Here is a 24,740-nt window from a genome sequence, read left to right on the forward strand (position 1 = left end):
ATTCCCTGATCATAGTTCCATAAGAACATAAGAAGTGGAAGCAGGAGTAGGCCAAATGGCCCTTCGAGCTTGCTCCGCCATTCAATAAGATCATGGCTGATCTTTGACCTCAACTTCACTTTCCCGCCTGATCCCCATATCTCTTGATTCCCTTCAAGTCCAAAAATCTATCTAGCTCAGCCTTGAATATACTCAACGACTCATCATCCACAGCCCTTTGTGGGCAGAGAATTCCAAAGATTCACAACCCTCTGAGTGAAGAAATTCCTCCCCATCTTGGTCTTAAATGGCCAACCCCTTATCCTAAGACTTTGCCCTCTAGTTCTAAACTCTCCAGCCAGGAGAAATAACCTCACAGCATCTCACTTTGAATGGCCTGTGCGCTCAGCACTCCCCCATATGCCTAAATAACTAGAGGGGCATCTTAACACCACTGAATTTTATAGGGATGGGCCATTTAAAGAAACTCCACATGCGTCCTGCACATTTTTCATGAGTAGAGGGAAAAGTGTGTAAGATGGGGAAAGGGAATCTAAAGTCCACCAACACTTAAAAAGTTGATGCATTGAAAGGAGAGAGACAGCTGTTTTTGTTGGAGGTTGAATATCACTGCACAACATGGTTGAATGAGTTCCCAGAGCGGCCCCTTTCAATGAGGATGGTTTAAAGCTTTTACTGAAGAAGGTGTCCTTAAGGAAAGTAGCAATTTTGGGGGAAATAAAGAAATCTTCCAAATAGAACCAATGAAAAGCAAACAGTCCAGAAGATAACCAATCAAATAGATGCTATCCTCTGTGCATCATTTATGCGAATGTGAAAAATGTTTTCTAGACTGAGGAGAGACTAAAGAGGCCCATTCAAATCAAAACATTAAACAAAAAATGCTGGAAATACGCAACAGATCAAGCAGCATCTGTGGAGAGAGAAACAGAGTTAACGTTTCAGGTCGATGACCCTTTGTCAGAACTGGGAAAAGTGGCAGATGTATCAGATTTTGAAGCAAGTGCAGGGGCAGGGGCAGGGAGAGAGGAGGAGAGAACAAAAGGGAAGGTCTGTGATAGGGTGGAAGGCAGAAGAGATTAAGAGACAAAAGAGATGATGGTGCAAGACAAAAGGAAATGGTAACGGGGCAAGTTAAGAAACAAAAGATGAGTCTAGATAGGGTGGAAATGGAAATGGCAGAATCATCAACAGCTGCCATGGGATAGAGAAAAAAACAGAAAAAAAGAGAAAAGAAAAAAAATAGGGGCAGGGATTATGGTCTGAAATTGTTGAACTCGATGTTGAGTCCAGAAGGCTGTAAAGTGCCTAAACAAAAGATGAGGTGCTGTTCCTCGAGCTTATGTTGAGCTTCGTTGGAAGAGTGTAAGAGGCCGAGGATGGAGAGATCAAAGTGGGAGTGGAGTGGAGAATTAAAGTGACAGGCGACCGGAAGCTCAGGGTCACGCTTACGGACTGAATGGAATTGCCTTTTCTATGCATACACCAAGCATTCAGCCCCATAATATGCTACTACATAAGCAGTGCAGCCAGCAAAGCATTGACATTCCTGGGATGAAGGTTGGACAGGTTCTATAAGAGTACCACTCCATAGGATTACTGTAGTGAAAATTGCGCCTACTGTCTTTGAAGTTGTACATGCATCTTGGTGGTTGCCAAACTGATATGAGCTGGATTTTGCGAAGTGTCAGTGAGCGCAATCAGTGGCGGGTCGGGTGGGGAAACAAAATGTCCCCAGTGAGTCGGGACCCCACTGTGAACCCACCGCCATGCACTTTTCCCAAATGTCGGGTCAGTCAGCACTGAGCAGACCCGACATGCAGCGGTGGGGGAGACAATTAAAATCATTAGTGGCTTGTTTACAGCCACTTAACAATGGTTTTTTTCCCCAGCTTTTTGAATTTGACAGGTCGCACACTGGTTTCCCGCTGTGCCTAGACCTTATCTGTGAAGCGGAGGCAGGAGGTCAGTGGCCATTGAATCAGCTGATGAGTTGACAGCTTCAAATGTCAAGTCAAAGCTCCCAGCTGATTAAGAAATGTCCCCTTAACCACTAAATTCTCTAAACTGCACTTTCACTACAGATTTAGAATGTTGCAAGTCTTTACACAAGTCTCCATCCAGTCTGACCTCATTACCTCTCCTACCATTGACAGCTCACTTCTGTCATCTCTACTTCACCTGCATCTATTCCATCAGCATGGGGACCCTTGAAACTCTCTCACCTTGCTCCTCAGAATCCCAACATGATTAGCCCCAACACCAGCATCAGCAGGCACACTAGCAGCACCAACAACAACACCAACCTTCTCCGCAATCAACTGATACTGCACAGGACACAGGGCATCAGCACCCGACCACATTGCTGCCTGGGAGGTCAGGGATGGCCTCACCATGGCTAGATTTACTTCACTCAACGCTGTACACCCTGGCTGCCACATGATGCGTCAGGTTGGCACCACTCCACACCAATATCATTTAAGCATCCCTACAGTGCCCAAGCCATTTCTTTCAGATTCATCACCATTGAGAGGGGTACCGTTATGTCTCACCATTCATTGCAACTCACTAAGACACTTCCAAAGGTGCACACAAATATGTCCAAGAATGCAAAGTGTAGAAATGAAAGGTTTCAATGTTTGACACTACATTAACAGAAACTTTACAGGAACGTTGCATAAAACACTTAAGTGCCTACCCTTGTGTGTTGTTAGTTGGTATGATTGCACTAGACATTCGATAAGGTGCCACACAAGAGGTTATTAAACAAAATTAGGGCTCATGGGATTGGGGGTAATATACTAGCATGGATTGAGGATTGGTTAACGGACAGAAAACAGAGAGTAGGTCATTTTCAGATTGGCAGACTGTAACTAGTGGGGTATTGCAAGGATCAGTGCTTGGGCCTCAACTATTCACAATCTATATCAATTATTTGGATGAGTGGACCAAATGTAATGGCCCAGAAATCACGGCCTCCCCGGGTCTGTACTGAGTGTCTACGGACCCGGGAAGGCATCACAAAGGCCGGTTTTCAGCACACAATGCGCATGCATTGAAAAATGGCTTTTGCGATCTGTCAAGCTCCAGCTTGACCGATTCTCCGCATCTCGGGAACGAGGACATTTGCATGGGCAAGATTGCAGTATTTACCCATATCTTGCCTGGCAAATGTCCTGAAAACTCTTGTGCCTGATAAAAGCAGGTGCAGAGCCTACTTTTACAGGCGTAAGAGTTTTAAAACACATAAAAACATAATAAAATACATTTTTAAAAACACATGTTATTATTAAATACCCTGCCCACTGTGGTAAGTTTATTTTAAACCATAATTACAAAAACTTTTTTAAAAATCTGATTTTTTTTTTCTAAGACATTTATTAAATTTAATTTTATTTAATTTTAATTATGTGAGGTGTGTTTTTTATTTTTTATTATGATGTTTAGTGTGTTTGTTTTTTTCCCATTAATAGCAATGAGAACTCGGTTACAGAGTTCTCATTGCTATTAATGAGAAAGCTGTGGAACACTGTACCTGATTGGTTGTGCAGTCACACGTGGCTGCAACTTACATTCCCTGCGTCTGAACCTCGAGGGCGGGAATGCGCTCCGCAGTGCGGGAAGAGAAGGCCTCCTCTCCGGAATCGTAGGCTCCTCCGGGACCACCAGGTACTTTCGTAAAAATTCTCCGGTCGGAGGTGTTCGTCCGTAAGAAGCCTCCGAACGAAATTTCAGGGCCAATATATCCAAGTTTGCTGATGATACAAAGCTAGGTGGGAATGTAAGTCGTGAGGAGGATGCAAAGAGGCTTCAAGGGGATATAGACAGGCTAAATGAGTGGGCAGGAACATGGCAAATGGAATATAATGTGGAGAAATGTGAAGTTATCCACTTTGGTAGGAAAAATAGAAAGGCAGAGTATTTTTTAAATGGTGAGAGATTGGGAAATGTTGGTGTTCAGACGGACCTGGGTTTCCTTGTACACAAATCACTGAAAATTACAGGAAGCAGGTACAGCAAGCAATTAAGAAAGAAAATGGTATGTTGGCCTTTATTACAAGAGGATTTGAGTATAAGACTAAAGATGTCTTACTGCAATTATATAGGGCCGTGGTGAGACCACACTTGGAGTATTGTGTACAATTTCAGTCTCCTTACCTAAGGAAGGATATACTTGCCAGAGAGGGAGTGCAACGAAGGTTCACCAGACTGATTCCTGGGATGGGGAGATTGTCCCATGAGGAGAGATTGAGTAGACTAGGCCTAAATTCTCTAGAGTTTGGAAGAATGAGAGGGGATCTCATTGAAACATACAACATTCTTATAGGGCTTGACAGGGTAGATGCAGGGAGGATGTTTCCCCTGGCTGGGGAGTCTAGAACCAGGGATCATGGTCTCAGAATAAGGGGTCGGCCGTTTAGGATTGAGATGAGGAAAGGCCGAATGGCTAATTCCTGCTCCTATTACTTATGTTCTTATGATGAGTATGAAGGGTGGCTAGTGAGATGGGGATGTGATAATATAGACAGAGAGAGATGGGTGGAGGTTCAAGATAAGTCGGTGTGAGTAAAGGTCTGCAGGAGTAGAGTGATGGGGGAGATGATGAGAGGCACAGCAGGATGAGACTGAGTGTGGCTTTGTACTAACGTTTCGTGATCTACTGAGATTATTGAAAGCTTTGCAACACTGCACCCAAGTCCTCCTGACCACATCCCTGCTTATGCCCTCCTCTGCAATATGCATCCAGGCTGTGTTGATCTCCTAGGGAGGTATCTTCCACCACTCGGAAGGGAACAGTACCTCCCTGTGTGCTGTAACTCCATCCTCCCGAGATAAGGGAAGTGGTCCACGTTGTCCAGGGCCGTGCCGTGGTTCTTGATGACTGGGGAGCAGTGCTGTGCGGCGAGGACAAGCTGGTGGAGGACCTTTGTCTTATGGATGTTTAGCGTAAGGCCCATGCTTTCATAAGCCTCAGTAAACACGTCGACTATGTCCTTATGTTCAACCTCTGTATGTGCACAGACGCAGGTGTCGTCCACGTACTGTAGTTCGACGACAGAGGTTGGGGTGGTCTTGGATCTGGACTGGCGAAGGTTGAACAGGTTCCCACTAGTTCTGTAATTTAGTTCCACTTCAGCGGGAAGCTTGTCAACTGTGAGGTGGAGCATGGCAGCGAGGAAGATTGAGAAGAGGCTTGGGGCAATGACACAGCCCTGTTTGACCCCGGTCCGGATGTGGATGGGGTCTGTGATGAATCCGTTGGTAAGGATCACGGCCTGCATGTCGTCGTGGAGCAGGTGGAGGATGGTCACATACTTTTGAGGGCATCCGAAACGGAGGAGGACGCTGCATAGACCCTCACAATTGACAGTGTCAAAGACCTTTGTAAGGTCGAAGAAGGCCATGTATAAGGGTTCCCTGCGTTTTTCCTGCAGCTGTCATGCTGCAAAAATCATGTCCGTTGTGCCCCGAGGAGCTCCTCGGCCTCGGGGAGAAGACGGTTGAGGAGGACTCTAGCGATGACTTTCCCAGTGGCTCCTATCAACAAGAGCAGGCATTGACGACAAGATCCAACACCGCCTCCAGTGCGCCAGTGCAGCCTTCGGCCGCCTGACGAAAAGAGTGTTTGAAGACCAGGCCCTCAAAACTGTCACCAAGCTCATGGTCTACAGGGCTGTAGTAATACCCGCCCTCCTGTATGGCTCAGAAACATGGACCATGTACAGCAGACACCTCAAGTCGCTGGAGAAATACCACCAACAATGTCTCCGCAAGATCCTACAAATCCCCTGGGAGGGCAGACGTACCAACATTAGCGTCCTCATCCAGGCCAACATCCCCAGCATTGAAGCACTGACCACACTTGATCAGCTCCGCTGGGTAGGCCACATCGTTCGCATGCCAGACACGAGACTCCAAAAGCAAGCGCTCTACTCGGAACTTCTTCACGGCAAACAAGCCAAAGGTGGGCAGTGTAAATGTTACAAGAACACCCTCAAAGCCTCCCTGATAAAGTGCGACATCCCCACTGACACCTGGGAGTCCCTGGCCAAAGACCGCCCTAAGTGGAGGAAGTGCATCTGGGAGGGCGCTGGGCTCCTCGAGTCTCGTTGCCAAGTGCATGCAGAAATCAAGCGCAGGCAGCAGAAAGAGTGTGCGGCAAACCAGTCCCACCCACCCCTTCCCTCAACGACAATCTGTCCCACCTGTAATAGAGACTGTGGTTTTCGTATTGGATTGTACAGCCACCTAAGAATTCATGTTAAGAGTGGAAGCAAGTCTTCCTCGATTCTGAGGGACTGCCTATGATGATGATGAACTCCCTCCATAAGCATATGGAGGGAGTCATGGGAGAGCCTGGGTGCAGCCCACTGCCTCTGTTCAGTGATTGTCAGTGTTTGCAGGAGCTCAATGCTGTAGTAGAAAAACTGACAGCACAAATGCCAAAATAAATTTGGCCATGGTCCCTTTAAGGAAACCGGCTGATTATGCATCATCAAATGATGTCACCAGACCCGCTTCCTTTAATTGGCTGGGACATGCGGTGCCCGAGTAAAACTGAAGTCAGTGGGTATCAGGGAAAATCTCTCCAGTAGCTGCATCATACCTGGCGCAAAAGAAGATGGTTGTGGTTGTTGGAGGTCAATCATCTTAGCCCCAGCACATCGCTGCAGGAATTTCTCAGGGTAGCGTCCTAGGCCCTACTATCTTCAGTTGCTTTATCAGTGACCTTCCCGCTATCATAAGTTCAGAAGAGGGGATATTTGCGATTGATTGCACAATGTTCAGCTCTATTGGGAATTCCTCAGATCATGAAGCAGTCATGCCCACATGCAAGACCTGAACAACATCCAAGCTTGGGCTAATAAGTGGCAAGTAACATTTGTGCCACACAAGTGCCAGGCAATGACCATCTCCAGCAAGAGAGATTCGAACCACCTCCCCATGACATTCCATGGCATTACCATCGTCAAATCCCCCTTCATCAATATTCTGGAAGTCAGCATTGACCAGAAACTCAATTGGACCAGCCACATAAATGCCATGGCTATTAGAGCAGGTCAGAGAGTGGGGGCCTGAAATTGATCAACTTACCGCCCACTGCCGCTGACATTCCTCTGCAAGATCTGCCCAGTACCACTTTTGAGGTGGGCTGGAGTGGGCAGGAGGGGAGAACTGCTGGGAATCACCTGCTGACATCAGCGGACGGCCGAGTGGCACAATTGAGCTCCCGTCCGCTGAGCTCCCATATTGATGCGGGCGGGACTCGGCACCAGAACAGGGGTGGACCGCTGGCTGGAGGCTGGTCTGTCCCCAACGGTAAGTCTGAAGATCCTGAAAAAAAAGGTTAGTGAACATTTTTTTTTTCCACAGCAACTTACTTGGATGAGGTCCCCTGAAGGTCTTCTGATAGTTTTTTAAATATTTTCCTGATGATTTTTATTTTCAGCTGTTTCACCCTCTATGGACCTGACTCCATCCTCGGCGGCACTTTTGAGGGAATAAGATGGGAACAGTCAGGAGGGAGCAGCAGGTGAAGCACCACATGCAAGTGAGGTAGAGCAAGTGGAGGTGGTCATGAACATGAGGAAGGGAGGGATGGGAGCAGACAGCCGGCTGCTGCAGGACCCACAGTTCAGACCTTACCAAGGTTTCCTGCTGTGGAGAATTGATTCATCTGTCGAAATACTTCTTGCAGTCCTTTGAGAACCTTCAAATCTCCCTAGATGGAATGGTGAAGAATATTCATCAGTGCTGCTCTGATATATTGTAGGTACTACAAGAGGATTTGAGAATTCTGCAAATCACCATGGAGCGAGTGGCAACTCCTGGGTTATCTGCAGAAGAGAACCCAAGGACAAAGGACACAAGCACAGTTGCATGTTGTTGGCCAGCACTGTGTTTGATGCTCTGTTTGAACCTTGATATTTGCAACAGGCTGTCATTTTTGGCCTCGAGAAACTGGGGTAATTGGCTTGAAAGGACTTTGATGGCAGGCTTCATGCTCCTTAAGGGGGCCAAGGGTCTGTAACCATACAGATCACAGGTCATCTACAAGGAGTGTCCAGCAGCTGAGGCATAATAGTCAGAGAGATGGGTGAGGTATTTATCTCCCAGGTGGTGGTGCATCTGCCCAACCTAACATGCCTCTCAGCATGCAGTAAAGGCAGGTCCTATTGATTAACAGCAACATGCTACCACCAATTGAAGGATACAGAGCCTAGACTCTCACCAAAAGCACACACTGGAGAAGAAAACATTAACCAGAGATGCAGAATTTATTTAGAGTAATAAAGTGGTTGTACCTTCTTTGGAATCTATTGTACAGGTTTATTGTCAATAAACACATATGGCTGTTGGTGATAGGGGAAACCTACAATGATCAGAGTAAAGGTGATAGAGAGTTGACCCGGCATGTTGGTGAAGCAATCTACTGTAACTCAGAGAGGATGATAGGACTGTTACTGCATCACCACAAAAGAAGCTTTCAAGTGAAAGTACTGTCATTAAATGTTTAATGCACCAGTGGTTCTTGCTGGTGTATCAGCTTCATCCATTTCTCCTTCCAACTCGTCCTCTTCCTCCTTCTCCTCCGCCAAGATTGCAGGTCCATCTTCTCGGTTCTCTACCTGGTGACAAAATTATGCACAGCAGACGCAGATTATTTTGGATACCTTCCCAGAGTTGTGATATCCCACCAGACCCTGTTCAGACAGTGAAATCTCTGCTTTAAGATGCTAATGATATGTTCCACTAGAGTTCAGGTGGAGGCAAGAGCCTCATTATCTTTATCTTAGGCCCTGTTCAAGGTTTCCTCAGTGGTGTTGGTGGCTATTGCTCCAAAGAGTAGATCTCGTTCCCTAGCAGCCATCCATCCAGTTGGCTTACTCCTTGAAGTAGTCCTGGAGGATAGACTGTCACAAGACAAAGGCATTGTGGTTGTTGCTGGGATATATTGCTGTCACCTCCATTATTCTTTGCTTTTGGTCAGAGATCAGCTGATATACTCCACAAGATCGTTGTTAGGGGCAATGAAGGTTCCATGTGTGCAATCAATGAGGCCTTGCATTGTAGGGTAGCCTGCCACTTGCTAAAAGGCTGCACCCTCTTGTATTGTTGCCTCCTTTCCATGGGGAAAGTGACCAAAGTGTTGCCCCAGCAAATAAGGCTTCTCTGACCTGCTTGATACATCAGTGGACCAATGTCTGACTGATGTGGAAAATGTCACCACGAGAGACTTGAAAGGAGCCAGTGGCTTAAAAGTTCAATGCATTGCTGGTTTTTACTGCAATAGGCAGTGCTGATCTCATCTCCAGGATAGGCTTCAATAGACAGCACTACTCTTGTCCCTTCTCCCATGAAATGGAAGCAGCAAAGGCAGATTACCTCTGATATGATGAAGTAAGTGTTCCTGGCTTGCAGAATTTGGTACCATGGCCAATGGACACAGGTAGTGCATGTGTTTGCCTTTGTTCCTTCTGCCAGGAATCCCCCTGATGATATAAATCCAGAACAGCCACAGGTAGATGCAATGGGATTACCCATGCTGAGCAGTATGGCTCCACTGGAGACAGCAAGAGTTCTATGGTTAGAGGTCTGCGCAAGCGTCCTATATCACAAATATCCAGCAACAAAAAGGCCCAGAAAATCACTATGAATTAGGAGCAGAACTGTAGCTAAATATGAGGAAATTATGAACATAATTTTGATGCCCTCTGACACTCTCAACACAGCCTCTCAATTGCTGCAAAGTTCTGCAATCACGGAACTAAGTGCTTAGTGCCACCTGACTTCGGGAGTATCCATCCGATTCCACACCATGCACATGCTTAGTACAAGGGGCCACTTCCCAAACACAACATTGGGGAAGCACAACATTGGGGAACTGACCCTTGTATTTGAAAAGTTTACAGCTCGTAAAAATATCTGTAATTTCTATCCTCCATAGTATGTAAATCTAGTTAAAAGATAACTTTCCCTTCATTTGAACGTTACTATATTCTCTCTGATATCTTTAGACACCACTACACAAGCACACACACTACAAGATGGCTCCTTAACGGAACTGTAATCACATAACCTTGCCACAGGACCTTTTATTGTCATCACATCAGTAGTTGTTATCACATTAGTAGTCCATTAGGTGGAGCTCTATTACACTTCTACTTCCTTATTGAAGAAGTTAATCATGACAAAATAATCATTATACATAACTTGCATGGTATACATAACAAAAGATATGGGCCCAGAAATCGTGGCCTCCCTGGGTTCATACGGAGTTCCTACGGACCCGGGAAGGCATCGGAAAAGCCGGTTTTCGGCGTGCAATGCGCATGTACTGAAAACCAGCTTTTCCGATCTGTCAAGTTTCTGACTTGACAGATCTCCCACATATTGGAAGCGAGGACATTCCCACGGCAGAGATTGGGCTATTTGCCCATCTCTTGCCCTGCAAATGTCCTTCAAACTCTTACGTATGGCCTAAGAGTGTAAGAGTTTAACAACATATCAAAAACATATTAAAATAATATTTTTAAATACATATTTATATTAATAACCCTGCCCACTCAAGTAATTTTATTTTAAACCATAATTGAAACTTCTTTTAAAAATCGGCCAATTTTTTTTTTCAAAAACAACTTTAATTTCTATTGTGTATTTATGTGAGTTTTTAAAAAAATGTTTTATGTAGTGTTTGGGTGTTGGGGATGTTTCTTATTCATATTGATAGGAGTTTCGGACTTACAAAACTCCTATTACTATGAATGAGAATTATACTATACCTGATTGGCTGCCCAGAGCCATGTGACTCCAGCTCCAGGTCTGCGCACGTCCTGACGTGCACGCGCTGCGACGTGAAGTCACGAGAGGCCTCTGGACCGGGATGTCATGTGGCCGCAGCAGCTTCAATTAGGTGCGCATCTTTTTTCTATAATGCATTCGAACGCCCGCGGGAAGGAAAAACCGGGATTTCTGGGCCATTAACTTATTTTTCCATATTTACAAATCAAACTTAACCACTGGTTTTCTGTTTTGAAGAGTATACCTTTGTTCTGGAACGGAACTTCCCAAACTTGTTGTAGTACTTAGCCTCATTCTAGGCTGAGCCTGAGGAGAGTTTTTCTCCAAGGGCTCACCTTGATCTACATTTGGACTCTCTACAACTTCAGATTGACTTGGACTCAGAATTAAATTCTGACATTCTCTTGGACTTGTTTTTATGATGTAGGATGTAGGACCTGATGTAGGATTTGCTACTGGTACTCTACTTGTAACAAGGTTCTCTGACTTAACAGAATAAATTGAAACATCCCAACTTTTAACTCCTTCCACATCTGTAGGTAAAATATGATCAATGCGAACAAACCTAACCTTTCCGTGATCAAATATCTTGACCAAATATGTGTGAGGGCCACATATCTTCACTACTCTTCCTGGTAAGAACTTTAACCATTTATGGTGATAGTTCTTCACTCTAACCTTCTGATTCAATTTCACACTTCTCTCTCTTACTCTATCTTTATCATGACTCTCTTTCTGCCTTGATTGTTTCTCTTCTACTGACTGTGCCAAGTTTGGGTTTAACAATGAGAACCTGGTTCGTGGCTGTCATTTGAGAAACAACTCTGCTGGTGTTCTACCAGTAGTGCTATGAGGAGTATTCCGATAAATAATCAGAAAATTTGCCAGTTTGTTGTCCAACGACAACTGCCATTTCCTTGGATTTGGATCCAACATTTGCTTGATGAGGGCACATTTTACAATTTGTACTGTGCGCTCTGCTGCACCATTTGAAGCAGAGTGGAATGGTGGAACTTTGGTATGTTTAACAACGTTTCTGCTCATGAACTGTGCAAATTCTTCTGAACAAAATTGCGGCCCATTATCAGACACAATTTTTTCTGGGAGGCCATACGAAGAAAACAATCTTCGCAAATTGTCTAGTGTTTTACTTATTGTTATTTTCTGTATCAGAAACACCTCCACCCACTTCAAATGGCTATCTTTCACTATGAACAATTGCTGTTCTTCTAGCTCAGCAAAATCTACATGTAACCTTTGCCACACCCTGGGAGGCATTTCCATGGCTATAATAGTACTGATGGTGGTTTCTTGCTCACAGATTGACATGTTGTACACTGACCAGCAATGTACTCTATCTCTTTATCTAAACATGGCCACCATAAGTAACTGCGTGCAAAACTCTTGGTCAAACACATTCCCAGGTGTTGGTCATGAAGATGTCCTAACAATTTTGACCTGAACTTATTTGGGATAACCACTCTTGCTCCCCACATGATACAATCTTTATCCACTGACAATTCATTCCTATGAACGAAGTATGGATGAACATCTTCCTCTGATACCTGGTTTGGCCATCCATTTGCTATGTAATCATACACCTTTGACATAACTGGGTCATGTTTGGTTGCCCTACCAATCTCTTCAGCTGTGACTGGCAGCTCATCAATGTATGAAAAATAGAACACTTCTTCCCTAGTGATGGGGAGGGCAACCTGGACATAGCATTAACATTATTGTGATCAGCTGATCATCTGTATTCAATGTCATATGTATATGCTGACTAAATCAAAATCCATCTCTGCATTTGGTTTATGGTTACTTTATAATCTCCATACAACCTTACCTTACCATCTGACTTAGGTACAACAACAATGGATGTATCCCAATTAACTAGATCTATCTTAGAGATAATGTTCTCAGTATCTAGTCTTTTGAGTTCTTGCTCAACTTTCTCCTTGAGTGCGTAAGGTATGGGACGTGGCTTGCAGCAAATTGGTCATGTCCTTCTGCCCTCTGACACTTGGCTTGAAGTCTTGCATCGGACTGCCTGTTTCATGGAACACCTTCAGATACTGCTTGATGACATCATCCTTCGATGTAAATTTTGTTTCCACATGAAAAATCTAATTCCAATCCAGCTTCAGTGATCCCAAACAATTTATAGCTATCAAGGCAGACTTGTCTCCTGCCACTACTATGAAAGGCAAGCTCTGAAACTGTATTTCACTGGTATGGTGATACCTCCTACAAGAGGGATTTGCTCTCCTGAGTAGCCTCGCAGTTCTATCTTCGATTTCTCCAGTCAAAAATCATGCAACTTGTCGAGATATAGCGATTCAGGTACTATGCTCACGGATGCAACAGTGTCGATTTCCATGAGTATCCTGGTTCCTGACACTGAGCCACATAAACAGAAATTAAGGCAGATGACTAAAGCTTGGTTAAAGAGGTAGGTTTTAAGGAGCATTTTAAAGGAGGAAAGAGAGGTAGAGAGGCGGAGAGGTTTAGGAAGGGAGTTCCAGAGCTTAGGGCCCAAACAGCCGAACGCATGGCCACCGATGGTTCAGCAGTTATAATGAGGGATGTTCAAGAGGACAGAATTTGAGGAGCACAGGCATCTTGTGGGGCTATGAGGCTGAAAAAGATGACAGAGGTAGGGAGGGGCAAGGCCATGGAGTGATTTGTAAACAAGGATGAGATTTTTGAAATTGAGGCATTGTTTGACCGGGAGCCAATGTAGGTCAGAAAGCACAGGGGTGATGTGTGATCCTGACTTGGTGTGAGTTAGGACACGGGCTGCCGAGTTTTGGATGATCTCAAGTTTATGTAGTGTAGAATGTGGGAGGCCATCCAGGATTGAGTTGGAGTAGTCAAGTCTAGGGCTAACAAAGGCACGGATGAGGGTTTGAGCAGCAGAAGAACTGAGGAAAGGGAGGAGGCGGGCAATATTACAGAGGTGGAAAATAGCAGTAATGTCTACTTGGATGACAATACTTGGCGAATCGCTGTTAGATACCTTTGTGCTCCTGATGACATGTATCTCCACAACTTCCTCATCCTATTACTTCTTTTCAATGCTATGTAGTGTCTGGTGATCTCTACTTCTAGCATTGAAAGTCGGTTTACTCTTCTGTCGGCACGCCTTCACAAGATGCCCAGTTGTCTTGCAACAGAAACACTCTGCCTTCACATAGCGACCGCTTTGAGCGATGTGTTGTCCCAGGCACCGATAGCACAACCTCAATGTATTGTTACCTTGGACGGTTGCTGAGCCCTTGGGGCCCAACTGCCTTTTACTTTTAGCCTGCAGCCGATTCACCTCAGTTGTCTGACGACTGGAAATGGCACGAAATTCTCAGGAGTATTGGTCAGACAAACCCATCGATATAGCTGTCTGACAAGCTAAATCAAAAGTCAAGTTAGGTGTTGTCAACAATTTCCTTCTGATTCCTTCATTTTTCAATCCACAAACAAAGCGGACATGCAATGCTCAGTCCTGAAAGTTTCTGGAATTACAGTGAATGGAGAACTTTTTTAAAGCTACAGTGTACTCACTGATACCCTCATCAATTAATTGATTTTGTGTTCCAAAACGATAACTTTCAGCAATTTCCAGGGGCTCAGGAGTGTAGTGTTGTTCTAACTGGTTAGAATCTCCAACAGTGGCCTGTCCTTTGGCTTGACAGGAACAAGCACATTTTTCTAGGTTTCATACACCTCGGGGCCTGCTTCAGTCTAGAAAATAGCCTGTTTGCTTTCTAAAACCACCCGGTTACAGTTTACATCATCGACGATACTATTTATGGTAAAAAACATTTCTAGCCACTCCACATACACTCCAAAAGTCTCTCGGTCATGATGAAATTCACCCAAGGGCCCTATTATTCCCATAGGCGTGACCATCTGGACTCTGACAACGTCGACAGTTCAGCCAAGTGTGCTTGAAATCGATCTTGGATTTTTAGCTGTTCTGAAAAACAAAGAACCTCTCAAAGTCTATCCATCGGTTGGCAGGATTATCCACCAACAAAATTATTAGCTAGGGAATCCAAAAATCCTATTCTCGTCACCAATCTGTTATATCTTTGGACACCACTACAGAAGCACACACACTACAAGATGGCTCCTCAACAGAACTGTGATCACATGACCTTGTCCCATGACCTTTTATTGTTATTATATCAGTAGTTGTTATTACATCAGTAATCCACGAGGTGGAGCTCTATTACACTCTCCAGCAGCAACATTACAAAACTTGTACTCCACACCCATCAATAATGATTGTAACCATTAAAAATGTTCTTATCCATTCATCGTTTGAGAAATACGAAAGGAATATATAGGTCAGTCCTCCAATTAGACATAAATTTAAAGCTACACAAGTGAAGAATCACTGAAATCATTATTATTTACAGAACTATTTTTACAAAACCACAGAATTTATTATTTATGATAGGCGTCTGCTACCTACGGTGAGTGCCTCAGTTCACCAATGCAATACAACATGGCGCCTAATGCCCATTAATGTAAAATGATCTACTATTTACATGTAATTCTGAATGGTGAATTTCACAACATTTGGGAAATGTATTAGAACTATAAGCTTTGTCGTACAATTGGTTGCAGTAAGTTCTCTACCAATGTGTTGATTTCAATTTTAATATTTGTGCAGTTTATCTGTTAATCCAGTGCCAGTCTTCTGTGAGCTTAATGAATCTACACCTCCTGACACTGAGCAGCTTACTGAAAATTCTGAACCCCAGAAAGACAACAGAAAAGTGACGGTAAAATTAGAATCAGTACGCACCAGGCAGCACTATAGGAAACCATTATTTTCAACCGTTTGAGATTACGTGAAGGGTCTAATTTTTACAGTGAGATCATTACAGATTTTGTACAAATCATTTGCATTAGCTCTGCTGAATGTAGCTTTTTATGCATGCAAATGTGATTTGTTTTATTTACTTTATGTTTGCTTTGTATGAAGACTGCTGGGAGCAGAGACAGTGATCAAGAGATTCTCATGATGGTTGCAAGGACCGGCAGAAACTAACGGACAGCTGCAGTCACGTTTATTTCCCCCAAATTCTGAACCACCAGTTGGCAGATTAAAATGCTGAAATGTGTATACAGCTTCAAGTCTCAACATAAAGGAGGTGGTATGATGGCACAGATCATTGGTACTTGGATGTATTGTGCCAGGGAGTGATTGGATGTGGTTTTGCACCCACAGGTCCCCAAGTTCACAGTTTCGACCATGCTGTCAGGGGCAATGCACTGAGCAAATGCCAATCACCACTCAATAAAGAGGAAGGGGCAATTGGCAGGTGGGACACTTCAAGCTGTTATAATGAACCTCCTGGAATTGGTGGCTGACTTGACCTCTCAGTTGGGCTATGGCATGTGCCATAGGGAAACCCAAGAAACAGAGGAAGAAAACTAACTGCCAGGCTGAAAATGGTAGTCTAGCTTTCAATTAACAATCTAGCATGGACCAATTAAAATTCAAATCACACAAATGAATAATGGGTGTGAGTATTTAATTTGGTGACTCCAGAAAGGGGTGTCACTTATAGATTTTCAAACTAGGATCTCAGGGATTCCTTGCTGAGACCTCAAAGAGTCCTGAAGGTCAGCAGATTTCAATCCATCTGTGTGATTGTATTTGCTGACATATTGCACTTTATTTATGTTGCTGTATACTAATAAAATGTTTGCTGTAATCCTTTCGGTATCTGATAAGCTGTTGTGGTGGTTTGGACAGGTCGTCCTGTCAATATAGACAGAGGCCGAGCCCATAGAAAAGTTTGAACACTACTGATGTAACTTAACAAGACCCTAAGAGGTAGAAATTTGTCTCGGGCAGCAGCGCAAAATGGGCATTACTGTACCGGCCGCTGTTACACGCAGCGCTTGATATTCAGTTCTATTTCAGTCAATGTAATGGAATATCAGCTGGTCTGTGTAACGAGCAGCCATTTCGACACTACCTGTTTTGCGCCCCGCCCGAGACACATTTCTACCCCTAAATCTCTGCATTAATAACTGCGTGTTGTGATTTTTTTTAAGATAAAGTATATTGATAGATTTGACTCAGCTGTTGTGTAAATTTGGCAGAGTTTTTATGTCTTTCTTCTTCATTAGCTCATGTTGGCATAATTGCTCCTTGGAATGCTGAATAATTTTAGTCATTCCTTATATCATATCAGCTCAGGGGTCTTTGAATGGTCATTGCCCCAATGGGTCATACCACAGCTCTCAGTGTTTTCCTGATCTCAGATTTAGTGGTACAATTCCAAGACCCATCACATATGCCAAAGTGAAGGCCACACCTGTAGGACCATTCTATCATGGCACACAACTTGATCCAGAGTGGTGATGACAGGGGAACATCACTTACCTTCAGTCAGAGAATGGTATACACTACAGCAAATCAGTGATGAAAGAAATAATTGAAATGGGGCATATAAACATTGGTGACATCACAAACTAAGAATGGGAGTAGGAATTCCTACTAACCCAGCTCAAGGTGAATATCCAGATCAATTCAGCTAAAAAAAAATAATGATGCTGTATGAGAACTTAGTATAGGTAAAATAAAACAATTACTGCCCCTCTAACTCATTCCTCTTTGTAAAATTCCTAATCAGGCAGTAGTCAAGAAACAAGATATCGATCTTGTACTCAAGATGAAACGTAAGTAAGCCATTTGGATATCTGTATGTTAGTGGCAAAGGCTTATTCCTAATTGTTCTGGAACAAGTTTACTAAATCATTTTTGAATACAAAATATTTCAAAGAATTAATTTTTTTTAAAGAAAACATAAAGAACAACTTCAGCAGCGGGGAGCCTCTCCTCACCTCACGGTTGCACTTCTGCCCCTGGCTGATTTCCCAAGGTCATGGTAATGAACATCATTTTAGCAGTAATTTCACCACAGGCAGGTTATGTCAATTGGGTAGGAAGGAAGGAAAGTGCTGTCACACTTGCCACAGCGTAATGAGGCTGGCAGTTTGGGTAGAATTCTGAACAAGATTTTTTAAATGTTCTAAATTGTTTAAAGCTTGCTGAATGCAATCAATCACTCTGTGATGGACTTCAATAGTCCTCTAAAGTTTAATTCGTCTTCTACGAACTGAGCAAACCTGCATCAGTATTTCAAGCTCTCAGCCATGCTTGTGGTGTAAATGATGAGTAATATGCAATATTCATCTCATTTGTCTTATTACAATATAAAACAACAATTTGCAATTACATAGCAACTTTAATGTAGAAAAATGTGCTTCACAGATGCATAATCAAAAAAATGTATGCTGAGCCAAAGACTCAGGATCAGGAGGGGAGACTAAAATCTTAGTCAAAGCGGAATGTTTTAAAGTGCATCTTAAAGAAGGAGATGTTGGAGAAGTAAAGGGATTTAGGGAGAGAATTCCAGGCCATGGGGTCTAGATGGTTGAAGGCATCGGTACAAATGGTGAGGCGAAGCCTGAATCAGAGTTCAGGGAGGTTGTGGGAGATAGTGAGGGGTGAGGCTATGAAGTAATTTAAACAGAAGGTGAGAATTTTAAATTTGGGATGCTGGGGGACCAGAAGCCAAAGTAAATCAGCAAAAACAGGGTTGATACACAGGCAGGACTTTCTGCGAGATACTGTACCCAGAATAGGATGCGGACAGCGGAATTTTGTGTGAGTTGAGTTTACAGACGATGGAGATTGGAAGGCTAGCCAGGGGATCATTGGAATAGTCAAGTCTGGATGTGACAAAGGTATGGATACGGTAGTGTAGTGTTTATGTTAGTGGATTGGCTTGAACTAATAATATAGAGAATATAAGTTCCCCACTCGCGAAGTAAATAACTTTCTCCTTATTCCCCTGTTGGATTTATTCGTAATTTTCCTGTATTAATGGCCCCTGGTTTTTGATTCTCCCACAAATGGAAACATTCTCTCCACAGCCACCCTGTCCAATCCATTCATAATTTTAAAAACCTCTATCAGGTTAACTCTTAAGTCTTTTCTTTTCGAAAGAAAAAACACCCACCTGTTCAATTCTTCCCAATAGCTGTAATATCTCAGTTCTGGTACCATCCTGGTAAATATTTCTGCAATTTCTTCTGTGCTTTTTATATAGTGCCCGATTTATAGTGTAGAGACCAGAACTGTGCACAGTACTTTAAGTGTGGCCTGCCATGGAGGGATTTGTAAACAAGGATGAGAATTTTGAAATTGAGGCGTTGCTTAACCGGGAGCCAATGTAGGTCAGCGAGCACAGGGGTGATGGGTGATCGTGACTTGGTGTGAGTTAGGACATGGGCTGCCGAGTTTTGGATGACCTCAAATTTATGTAGGGTAGAATGTGGGAGCCCAGCCATGAGTGCATTGGAGTAATCAAATCTAGAGGTAACAAAGGCATGGATGAGGGTTTCAGCAGCAGAAGAGCTAAGGCAGAGGCGGAAGCGGACAGTGTTACGGAAGTGGAAATAGGCGGTTTTAGTTATGCCGCGGATATATGGTCGGAAGCTCAATTTGGGGTCAAATATGACACCAAGGTTGTGAACAGTATGGTTAAGCCTCAGATAGACGCTAGGGAGAGGGATGGAGTCAGTGGCTAGGGAACGCAGTTTTTGACGGGGACCAAATGCAATGACTTCGGTCTTCCCAATATTTAATTGGAGAAAATTTCTGCTCATCCAGTACTGGATGTTGGATAAGGAGATTGACAATTTAAAGACCATGGAGGGGTCAAGAGAAGTGGTGGAGAGGTAGAGCTGGGTGTCGTCAGCATGTGGAAAATGACTCCGTGTTTTCGGATGGTGTCGCTAAGGGGCAGCATATAGATGAGAAATAGGAGGGAGCCAAGAAGAGATCCTTGGGGTACACCAGATGTAACGATGCAGGAGTGGGAAGAGAAGCCATTGCAGGAGATTTTCTGGCTATGATTAGATAGATAAGAATGGAACCAGGCGAGTGCAGTCTCACCCAGCTGGACAATGGTGGAGAGGTGTTGGAGGAGGATGGAGTGGTCAACTGTGTCAAAGGCTGCAGACACATCCAAAAGAATGAGGAAGGACAGTTTACCTTTGTCACAGTCACAAAGTATGTCATTTGTGACTTTGATGAGAGCTGTTTCAGTACTGTGGCAGGAGCAAAAAAAGAAGGGATTCAAACATGGAGTTCTGGGAAAAATGGGCACGGATTTGGGAGATGCCAACACGTTCAAGGACTTTGGAGAGGAAAGGGAGGTTGGAGACGGGGTGGTAGCTGGCAAGAACAACGGGGTCAAGGGTTGTTTTTTTGAGGAGCGGGGTGATGACAGCAAATTTGAAGGAGAGGGGGACAGTACTTGAGGAGAGAGAACCATTAACAATGTCGGCTAATATGTGAGACAAAACAGGAAGTTGGGTGGTCAGCAGTTTAGTGGGAATAGGGTCAAGGGAGCAGAAAGTGGGTCTCATGGACAAGATGAGCTTGGAGAGGTCAAGAGGGGAGATCAGAGAGAAACTAGAAAAAGATGCGAGTTCAGGGCTAGGGCAGGGGGGGGCCTCAAAGGAAGTTTGGCACAGTGGGCTTGGGGAAGGAAGGGAATTGGCAGAGGCAGCTGCCCCTGATGGTCTCCATCTTTGAGACAAAGAAGTCCATGAGATCCTCACACTTGTTGTTGGAGGTGATTGTGGTGGAGACAGGGAAGAGGGGTTTAAGAAAACAGTTAATAGTAGAGAATAGTAGCTGGGTGTTAGTTTTTCATTCCAAAATGATCCTGAAATAGTGAGTAGTTTTGGCAGACAAGAATAGGACCCGACAATGCTTTATAAGAACATTAAAACATAAGAAATAGGAGCAGGAGTCGACTGCAAAGTCCTGTCTCCTCAGTACAGATTCACACGAGGCATGTAGTGAAGTCAAGGTCACTCTGGACCTGCACCTTTATGACACAGCTCTGGAATGCTGCACTTGCCTGAGACCTGTCCTTATATACCTGTCTGGGACAGGTATCCAGTGTTTCCTGCAATTGCACCCCTGGTGGTAAGGTATGCTGGTGGTTACAGGTCATATCTTATTACAGTCATGTATAGCATGTTAGGATACAGTTATATATAATAATGTAAGATACATGCCATCACCCTCCCCCAAGGTCTTATTGTCTTTATAGGTTCAGTCTCTCAGGTGGTCTACGCTCTCGCGTGGAGCGTCTGAGTTGTGGTTCAGTTGTTTGCCTTGGTGTCTGTTTTTCTTTGGGTGTGGTTGCTGGTATCTCGCCTGGGCTGTCTGTTTCGATTAGTGTGATTGTTGTTGACTCGCCTGGGCTTGTCTGTTGGGATTGCCCTCAGGTTGTTCCCTCTCTCTGTCCACCAGGTGTGGTGCGAGTTCCACATTGCAGTCTGCCTCTGGTTCCGCAGTGTTGTTGGTAAATCTGCTTTTGACTTGGTCTACATGCCTCCGGCAGGTTTGGCCATTGTCCATTTGTACTACTAGTAGCCTGTTTCCTTCCTTGCCCGTTACTGTCCCTGCAAGCCATTTGGGACCCCTGCCATAGTTTAGTACAAACACTTGGTCCCTTATCTCATTCCATCTCCCCCTTGAATTTCTGTCATGGTACTCAGTCAGCTTACGGCGCTTTGCCTCAACGATTTCATGCATGTCTGGAAGGATTAATGAGAGCCTTGTTTTTAAATTCCTTTTCATCAACAGTTGCGCGGGGGGAGTCCCTGTCAATGAGTGTGGACGAGGTCTGTATGCCAGTAGCAGTCACGACAGGCGACCCTGCAGCGTGGGACCTTGGATTTTAAGCATGCCTTGTTTAATGATTTGCACTGCTGTCTCTGCCTGGCCGTTGGAGGCCGGCTTGAACGGTGCCGTCTTGACGTGATTTATGCCGTGGTCAATTATAAAATCTTGGAATTCTGCGCTTGTGAAGCACGGACCATTGTCACTGACCAATATGTCAGGGATTCTGTGCATTGCAAACATGGTTGCGAGGCTCTCCACAGTGGTGGAGGTTGTGCTCGAGTTTAAAATGGTGCATTCGATCCACTTTGAAAATGCATCTACAACTACAAGGAACATTTTGCCATGAATGGGCCCGCATAGTCTACGTGCACCCACGACCACGGTTTGGTAGGCCAGGGCCAGGGGCTCAGGGAAGCCTCCCTGGGGGCATTGCTGAGTTGAGCACAAATGATGCACCGTCGGACGCAGAGCTCCAAGTCCATGTCAATACCAGGCCCCCTGACGTGGGATCTGGCTATGGCCTTCATGAGAATGATCCCCGGGTGCTCGCGGTGGAACTCCCGGACAAATGCCTCTCTGCCTCGCAGAGGCATGACTACTCGGCTGCCCCACATCAGGCAGTCCGCTTGTAGTGATAGCTCATGCATGCGCCTGTGAAAGGGTTTTAATTACTCGGGGCCAGCATCGCGAGCCTCTGCCCAGTCACCGGTTAGGACACATCTTTTTACTAAGGATAACGTGGGGTCGCTGGCTGTCCAGGCTCTGATTTGGCGAGCCGTCATGGGCGAACCTGTGGACTCAAAGGCATTGATTGCCATGACTATCTCACAGTCCTGTTCGTCAGACCCTTCCGTGGTCGCCAGGGGTAGCCTGCTGAGCGCGTCGGCACAGTTGTCTGTGCCTGGTCTGTACCTTATGGTATAGTCGTTGGACGCCAGCATGAGTGCCCACCGTTAAATTCGAGCTGAGACGTTGGCGCTTATTGCCTTGCTCTCGGATAGGAAGGACGTGAGGGGCTTGTGGTCAGTTTGTAACGCGAACTTGGCCCCGAAAAGGTATTGGTGCATCTTTTTGACACCGTACACGCACGCGAGCGCCTCCTTCTCTACCATTCCGTACCCGCGCTCCGCACGCGAAAGTGACCTGGAGGCATAAGCTATGGGTTGTAATTTGCCCGCACTATTGACATGTTGTAAAACGCACCCGACCCCATACGCTGACGCATCACATGTGAGAACTAGCTTTTTATCTGGATCAAAGAAAGTCAAAACACTGTTGGGACACAGAAGGTTGCGTGCCTTATTGAAGGGGCGTTCCTGGGCGTCCCCCCAAAACCAATTGCACCCCTTCCTGAGTAGCACGTGGAGAGGCTCCAGCAGCGTGCTTAAGTTCTGCATAAAGTTCCCAAAGTAATTGAGTAGCCCGAGAAAGGCGCGCAGTTCTGAGACATTCCGGGGCCTGGGTGCCAGGCGAATTGCTTCTGTTTTGGACTCTGTTGGGCGGATTCCATCAGTGACAATCCTTCTGCCCAAAAATTCAACCTCGGGCGCGAGAAACAGGCACTTGGATTTCTTAACTCGTAGGCCTACCCGATCCAACCGCTTTAGTACTTCCTCCAAATTACGGAGATGGGAGTAGGTGTCCCTGCCCGTGATAAGTATGTCGTCTTGAAATACAACCGTCCCCGGGATGGACTTGAGCAGACTCCATGTTGCGCTGGAATATGGCAGCTGCCGACCTGATGCCGAATGGGCATCAATTGTACATGAAAAGGCCTCGATGTGTGTGGATGGTGGTGAGTAGCTTGGATTCCTCGGTCAATTCTTGCGTCATATACGCAGATGTGAGGTCTAGTTTTGAGAAAAGTTTACCTTGAGAAATGTGGCAAATAAGTCCTCCGCTCTGCGCAGCAGGTACTGGTCCTGTAGGGAGACTGTTTATGGTAAATTTGTAGTCCCCAGAGATTCGTACGGATCCATCAGGCTTCATGACTGGGATGATGACTTGCCCAGTCGCTAAATTCCACAGGTGATATAATGCCTTCCCGCAGAAGCCTGTCTAGTTTGTGTTCAATCTTTTCCCTCATCACATAGGGTACAGCTCTGGCCTTGTGATGGACCGGTCTAGCATCCTGTGTGATGTAGAGTTTGACTTTGGCTCCTTTGAAAGTGCCCACACCTGGCTGAAAGAGATGTTCAAATCGCATTATAACTGTTGAGCAGGAGGTCCGTTCCTCTAATGACATGGCATGAACATCATCCCATTTCCAGTTTGGTTTTGCCAGCCAGCTTCTCCCCAGCAGTGCTGGGTGGTCTCGGGGACAATCCACAGGGGAAGTCGGTTCACTGTCCCTTTGTGTGTAACAGAGAGCATGGCGCTGCCGAGGACTGGTACAATTTCTTTGGTATAGGTCCTTAGTTTGGTGTCGACCCTTATGAGTTTTGGTCTGTCTCTTTTATGCGGCCACAGTTGTTCAAATTGTTGAGCGCCCATGAGAGATTGACTCGCTCCCGTATCCAGCTCCATGTTGACAGGTATCCTGTTGAGTAGGACCCTCATCATTATAGGAGGCGTCTTGTTGTAGGAGCAGTGGCCATTGATCGTGTTGACCCGCTGTACATCGGTGTCCCGGGTACTGTCCCCACCGTCTTCTGCTCCGCTTTCCGACCCATCCGATTCATATACCAGCCGAGCTGCCGTTTTTTTGCATATGCGGGCCAGATGCCCTGTATATTCACAGTTCCTGCAAACAGCCTGCTGAAATCGACATCCCCTTGACGAGTGCCCACCCCCACACCTCCAGCACAGACCGCTTCCATTGTTTCCAAAGAATGAGCTGCGTCTGGCTGATCTCTCTTGAGCTTCTCTCAGTTTGTAGTTGATTGCTCGCATTATGGGTTGATGAGGTGTGAACAGCCGTTCCTGTGGCCCTTGATGGCTTCTGGCGCCACTGCCTGCTGTCGAGGGCCTGCTCTCCCGCTTTTGTCTGTGTGTGGGGTTAGCAGCTTGTTTCACGCTGTGAACTCCTTGTTCCGCTATTTCGTTAGTTGTCGTACCTGCATTGTAAATCAACCTCGTTTCTTCTTCCCCTGCCAAGAATGTCTGTGCAACCACTGCTGCTGCCTCTAAGGTCAGGTTCTTGGTCTCTACGAGCTTTCGGAATATGCCTGCGTGGCCTATTCCTTCAATGAAAAAGTCTCTCAGC

At 45.1% G+C, this 24,740-nt stretch overlaps 1 protein-coding gene across 1 annotated transcript in view; it reads left to right on the forward strand.

Moving 5' to 3' along the window:
* LOC139274825 (putative leucine-rich repeat-containing protein DDB_G0290503) overlaps nucleotides 1-24,740 on the forward strand; it is an 81,188-nt gene that overhangs the window by 4,829 nt on the left and 51,619 nt on the right. The window lies entirely within an intron of this gene.

Source organism: Pristiophorus japonicus, chromosome 10 (assembly GCF_044704955.1).
Source record: "Pristiophorus japonicus isolate sPriJap1 chromosome 10, sPriJap1.hap1, whole genome shotgun sequence".
Lineage (NCBI taxonomy): Eukaryota > Metazoa > Chordata > Chondrichthyes > Pristiophoridae > Pristiophorus > Pristiophorus japonicus.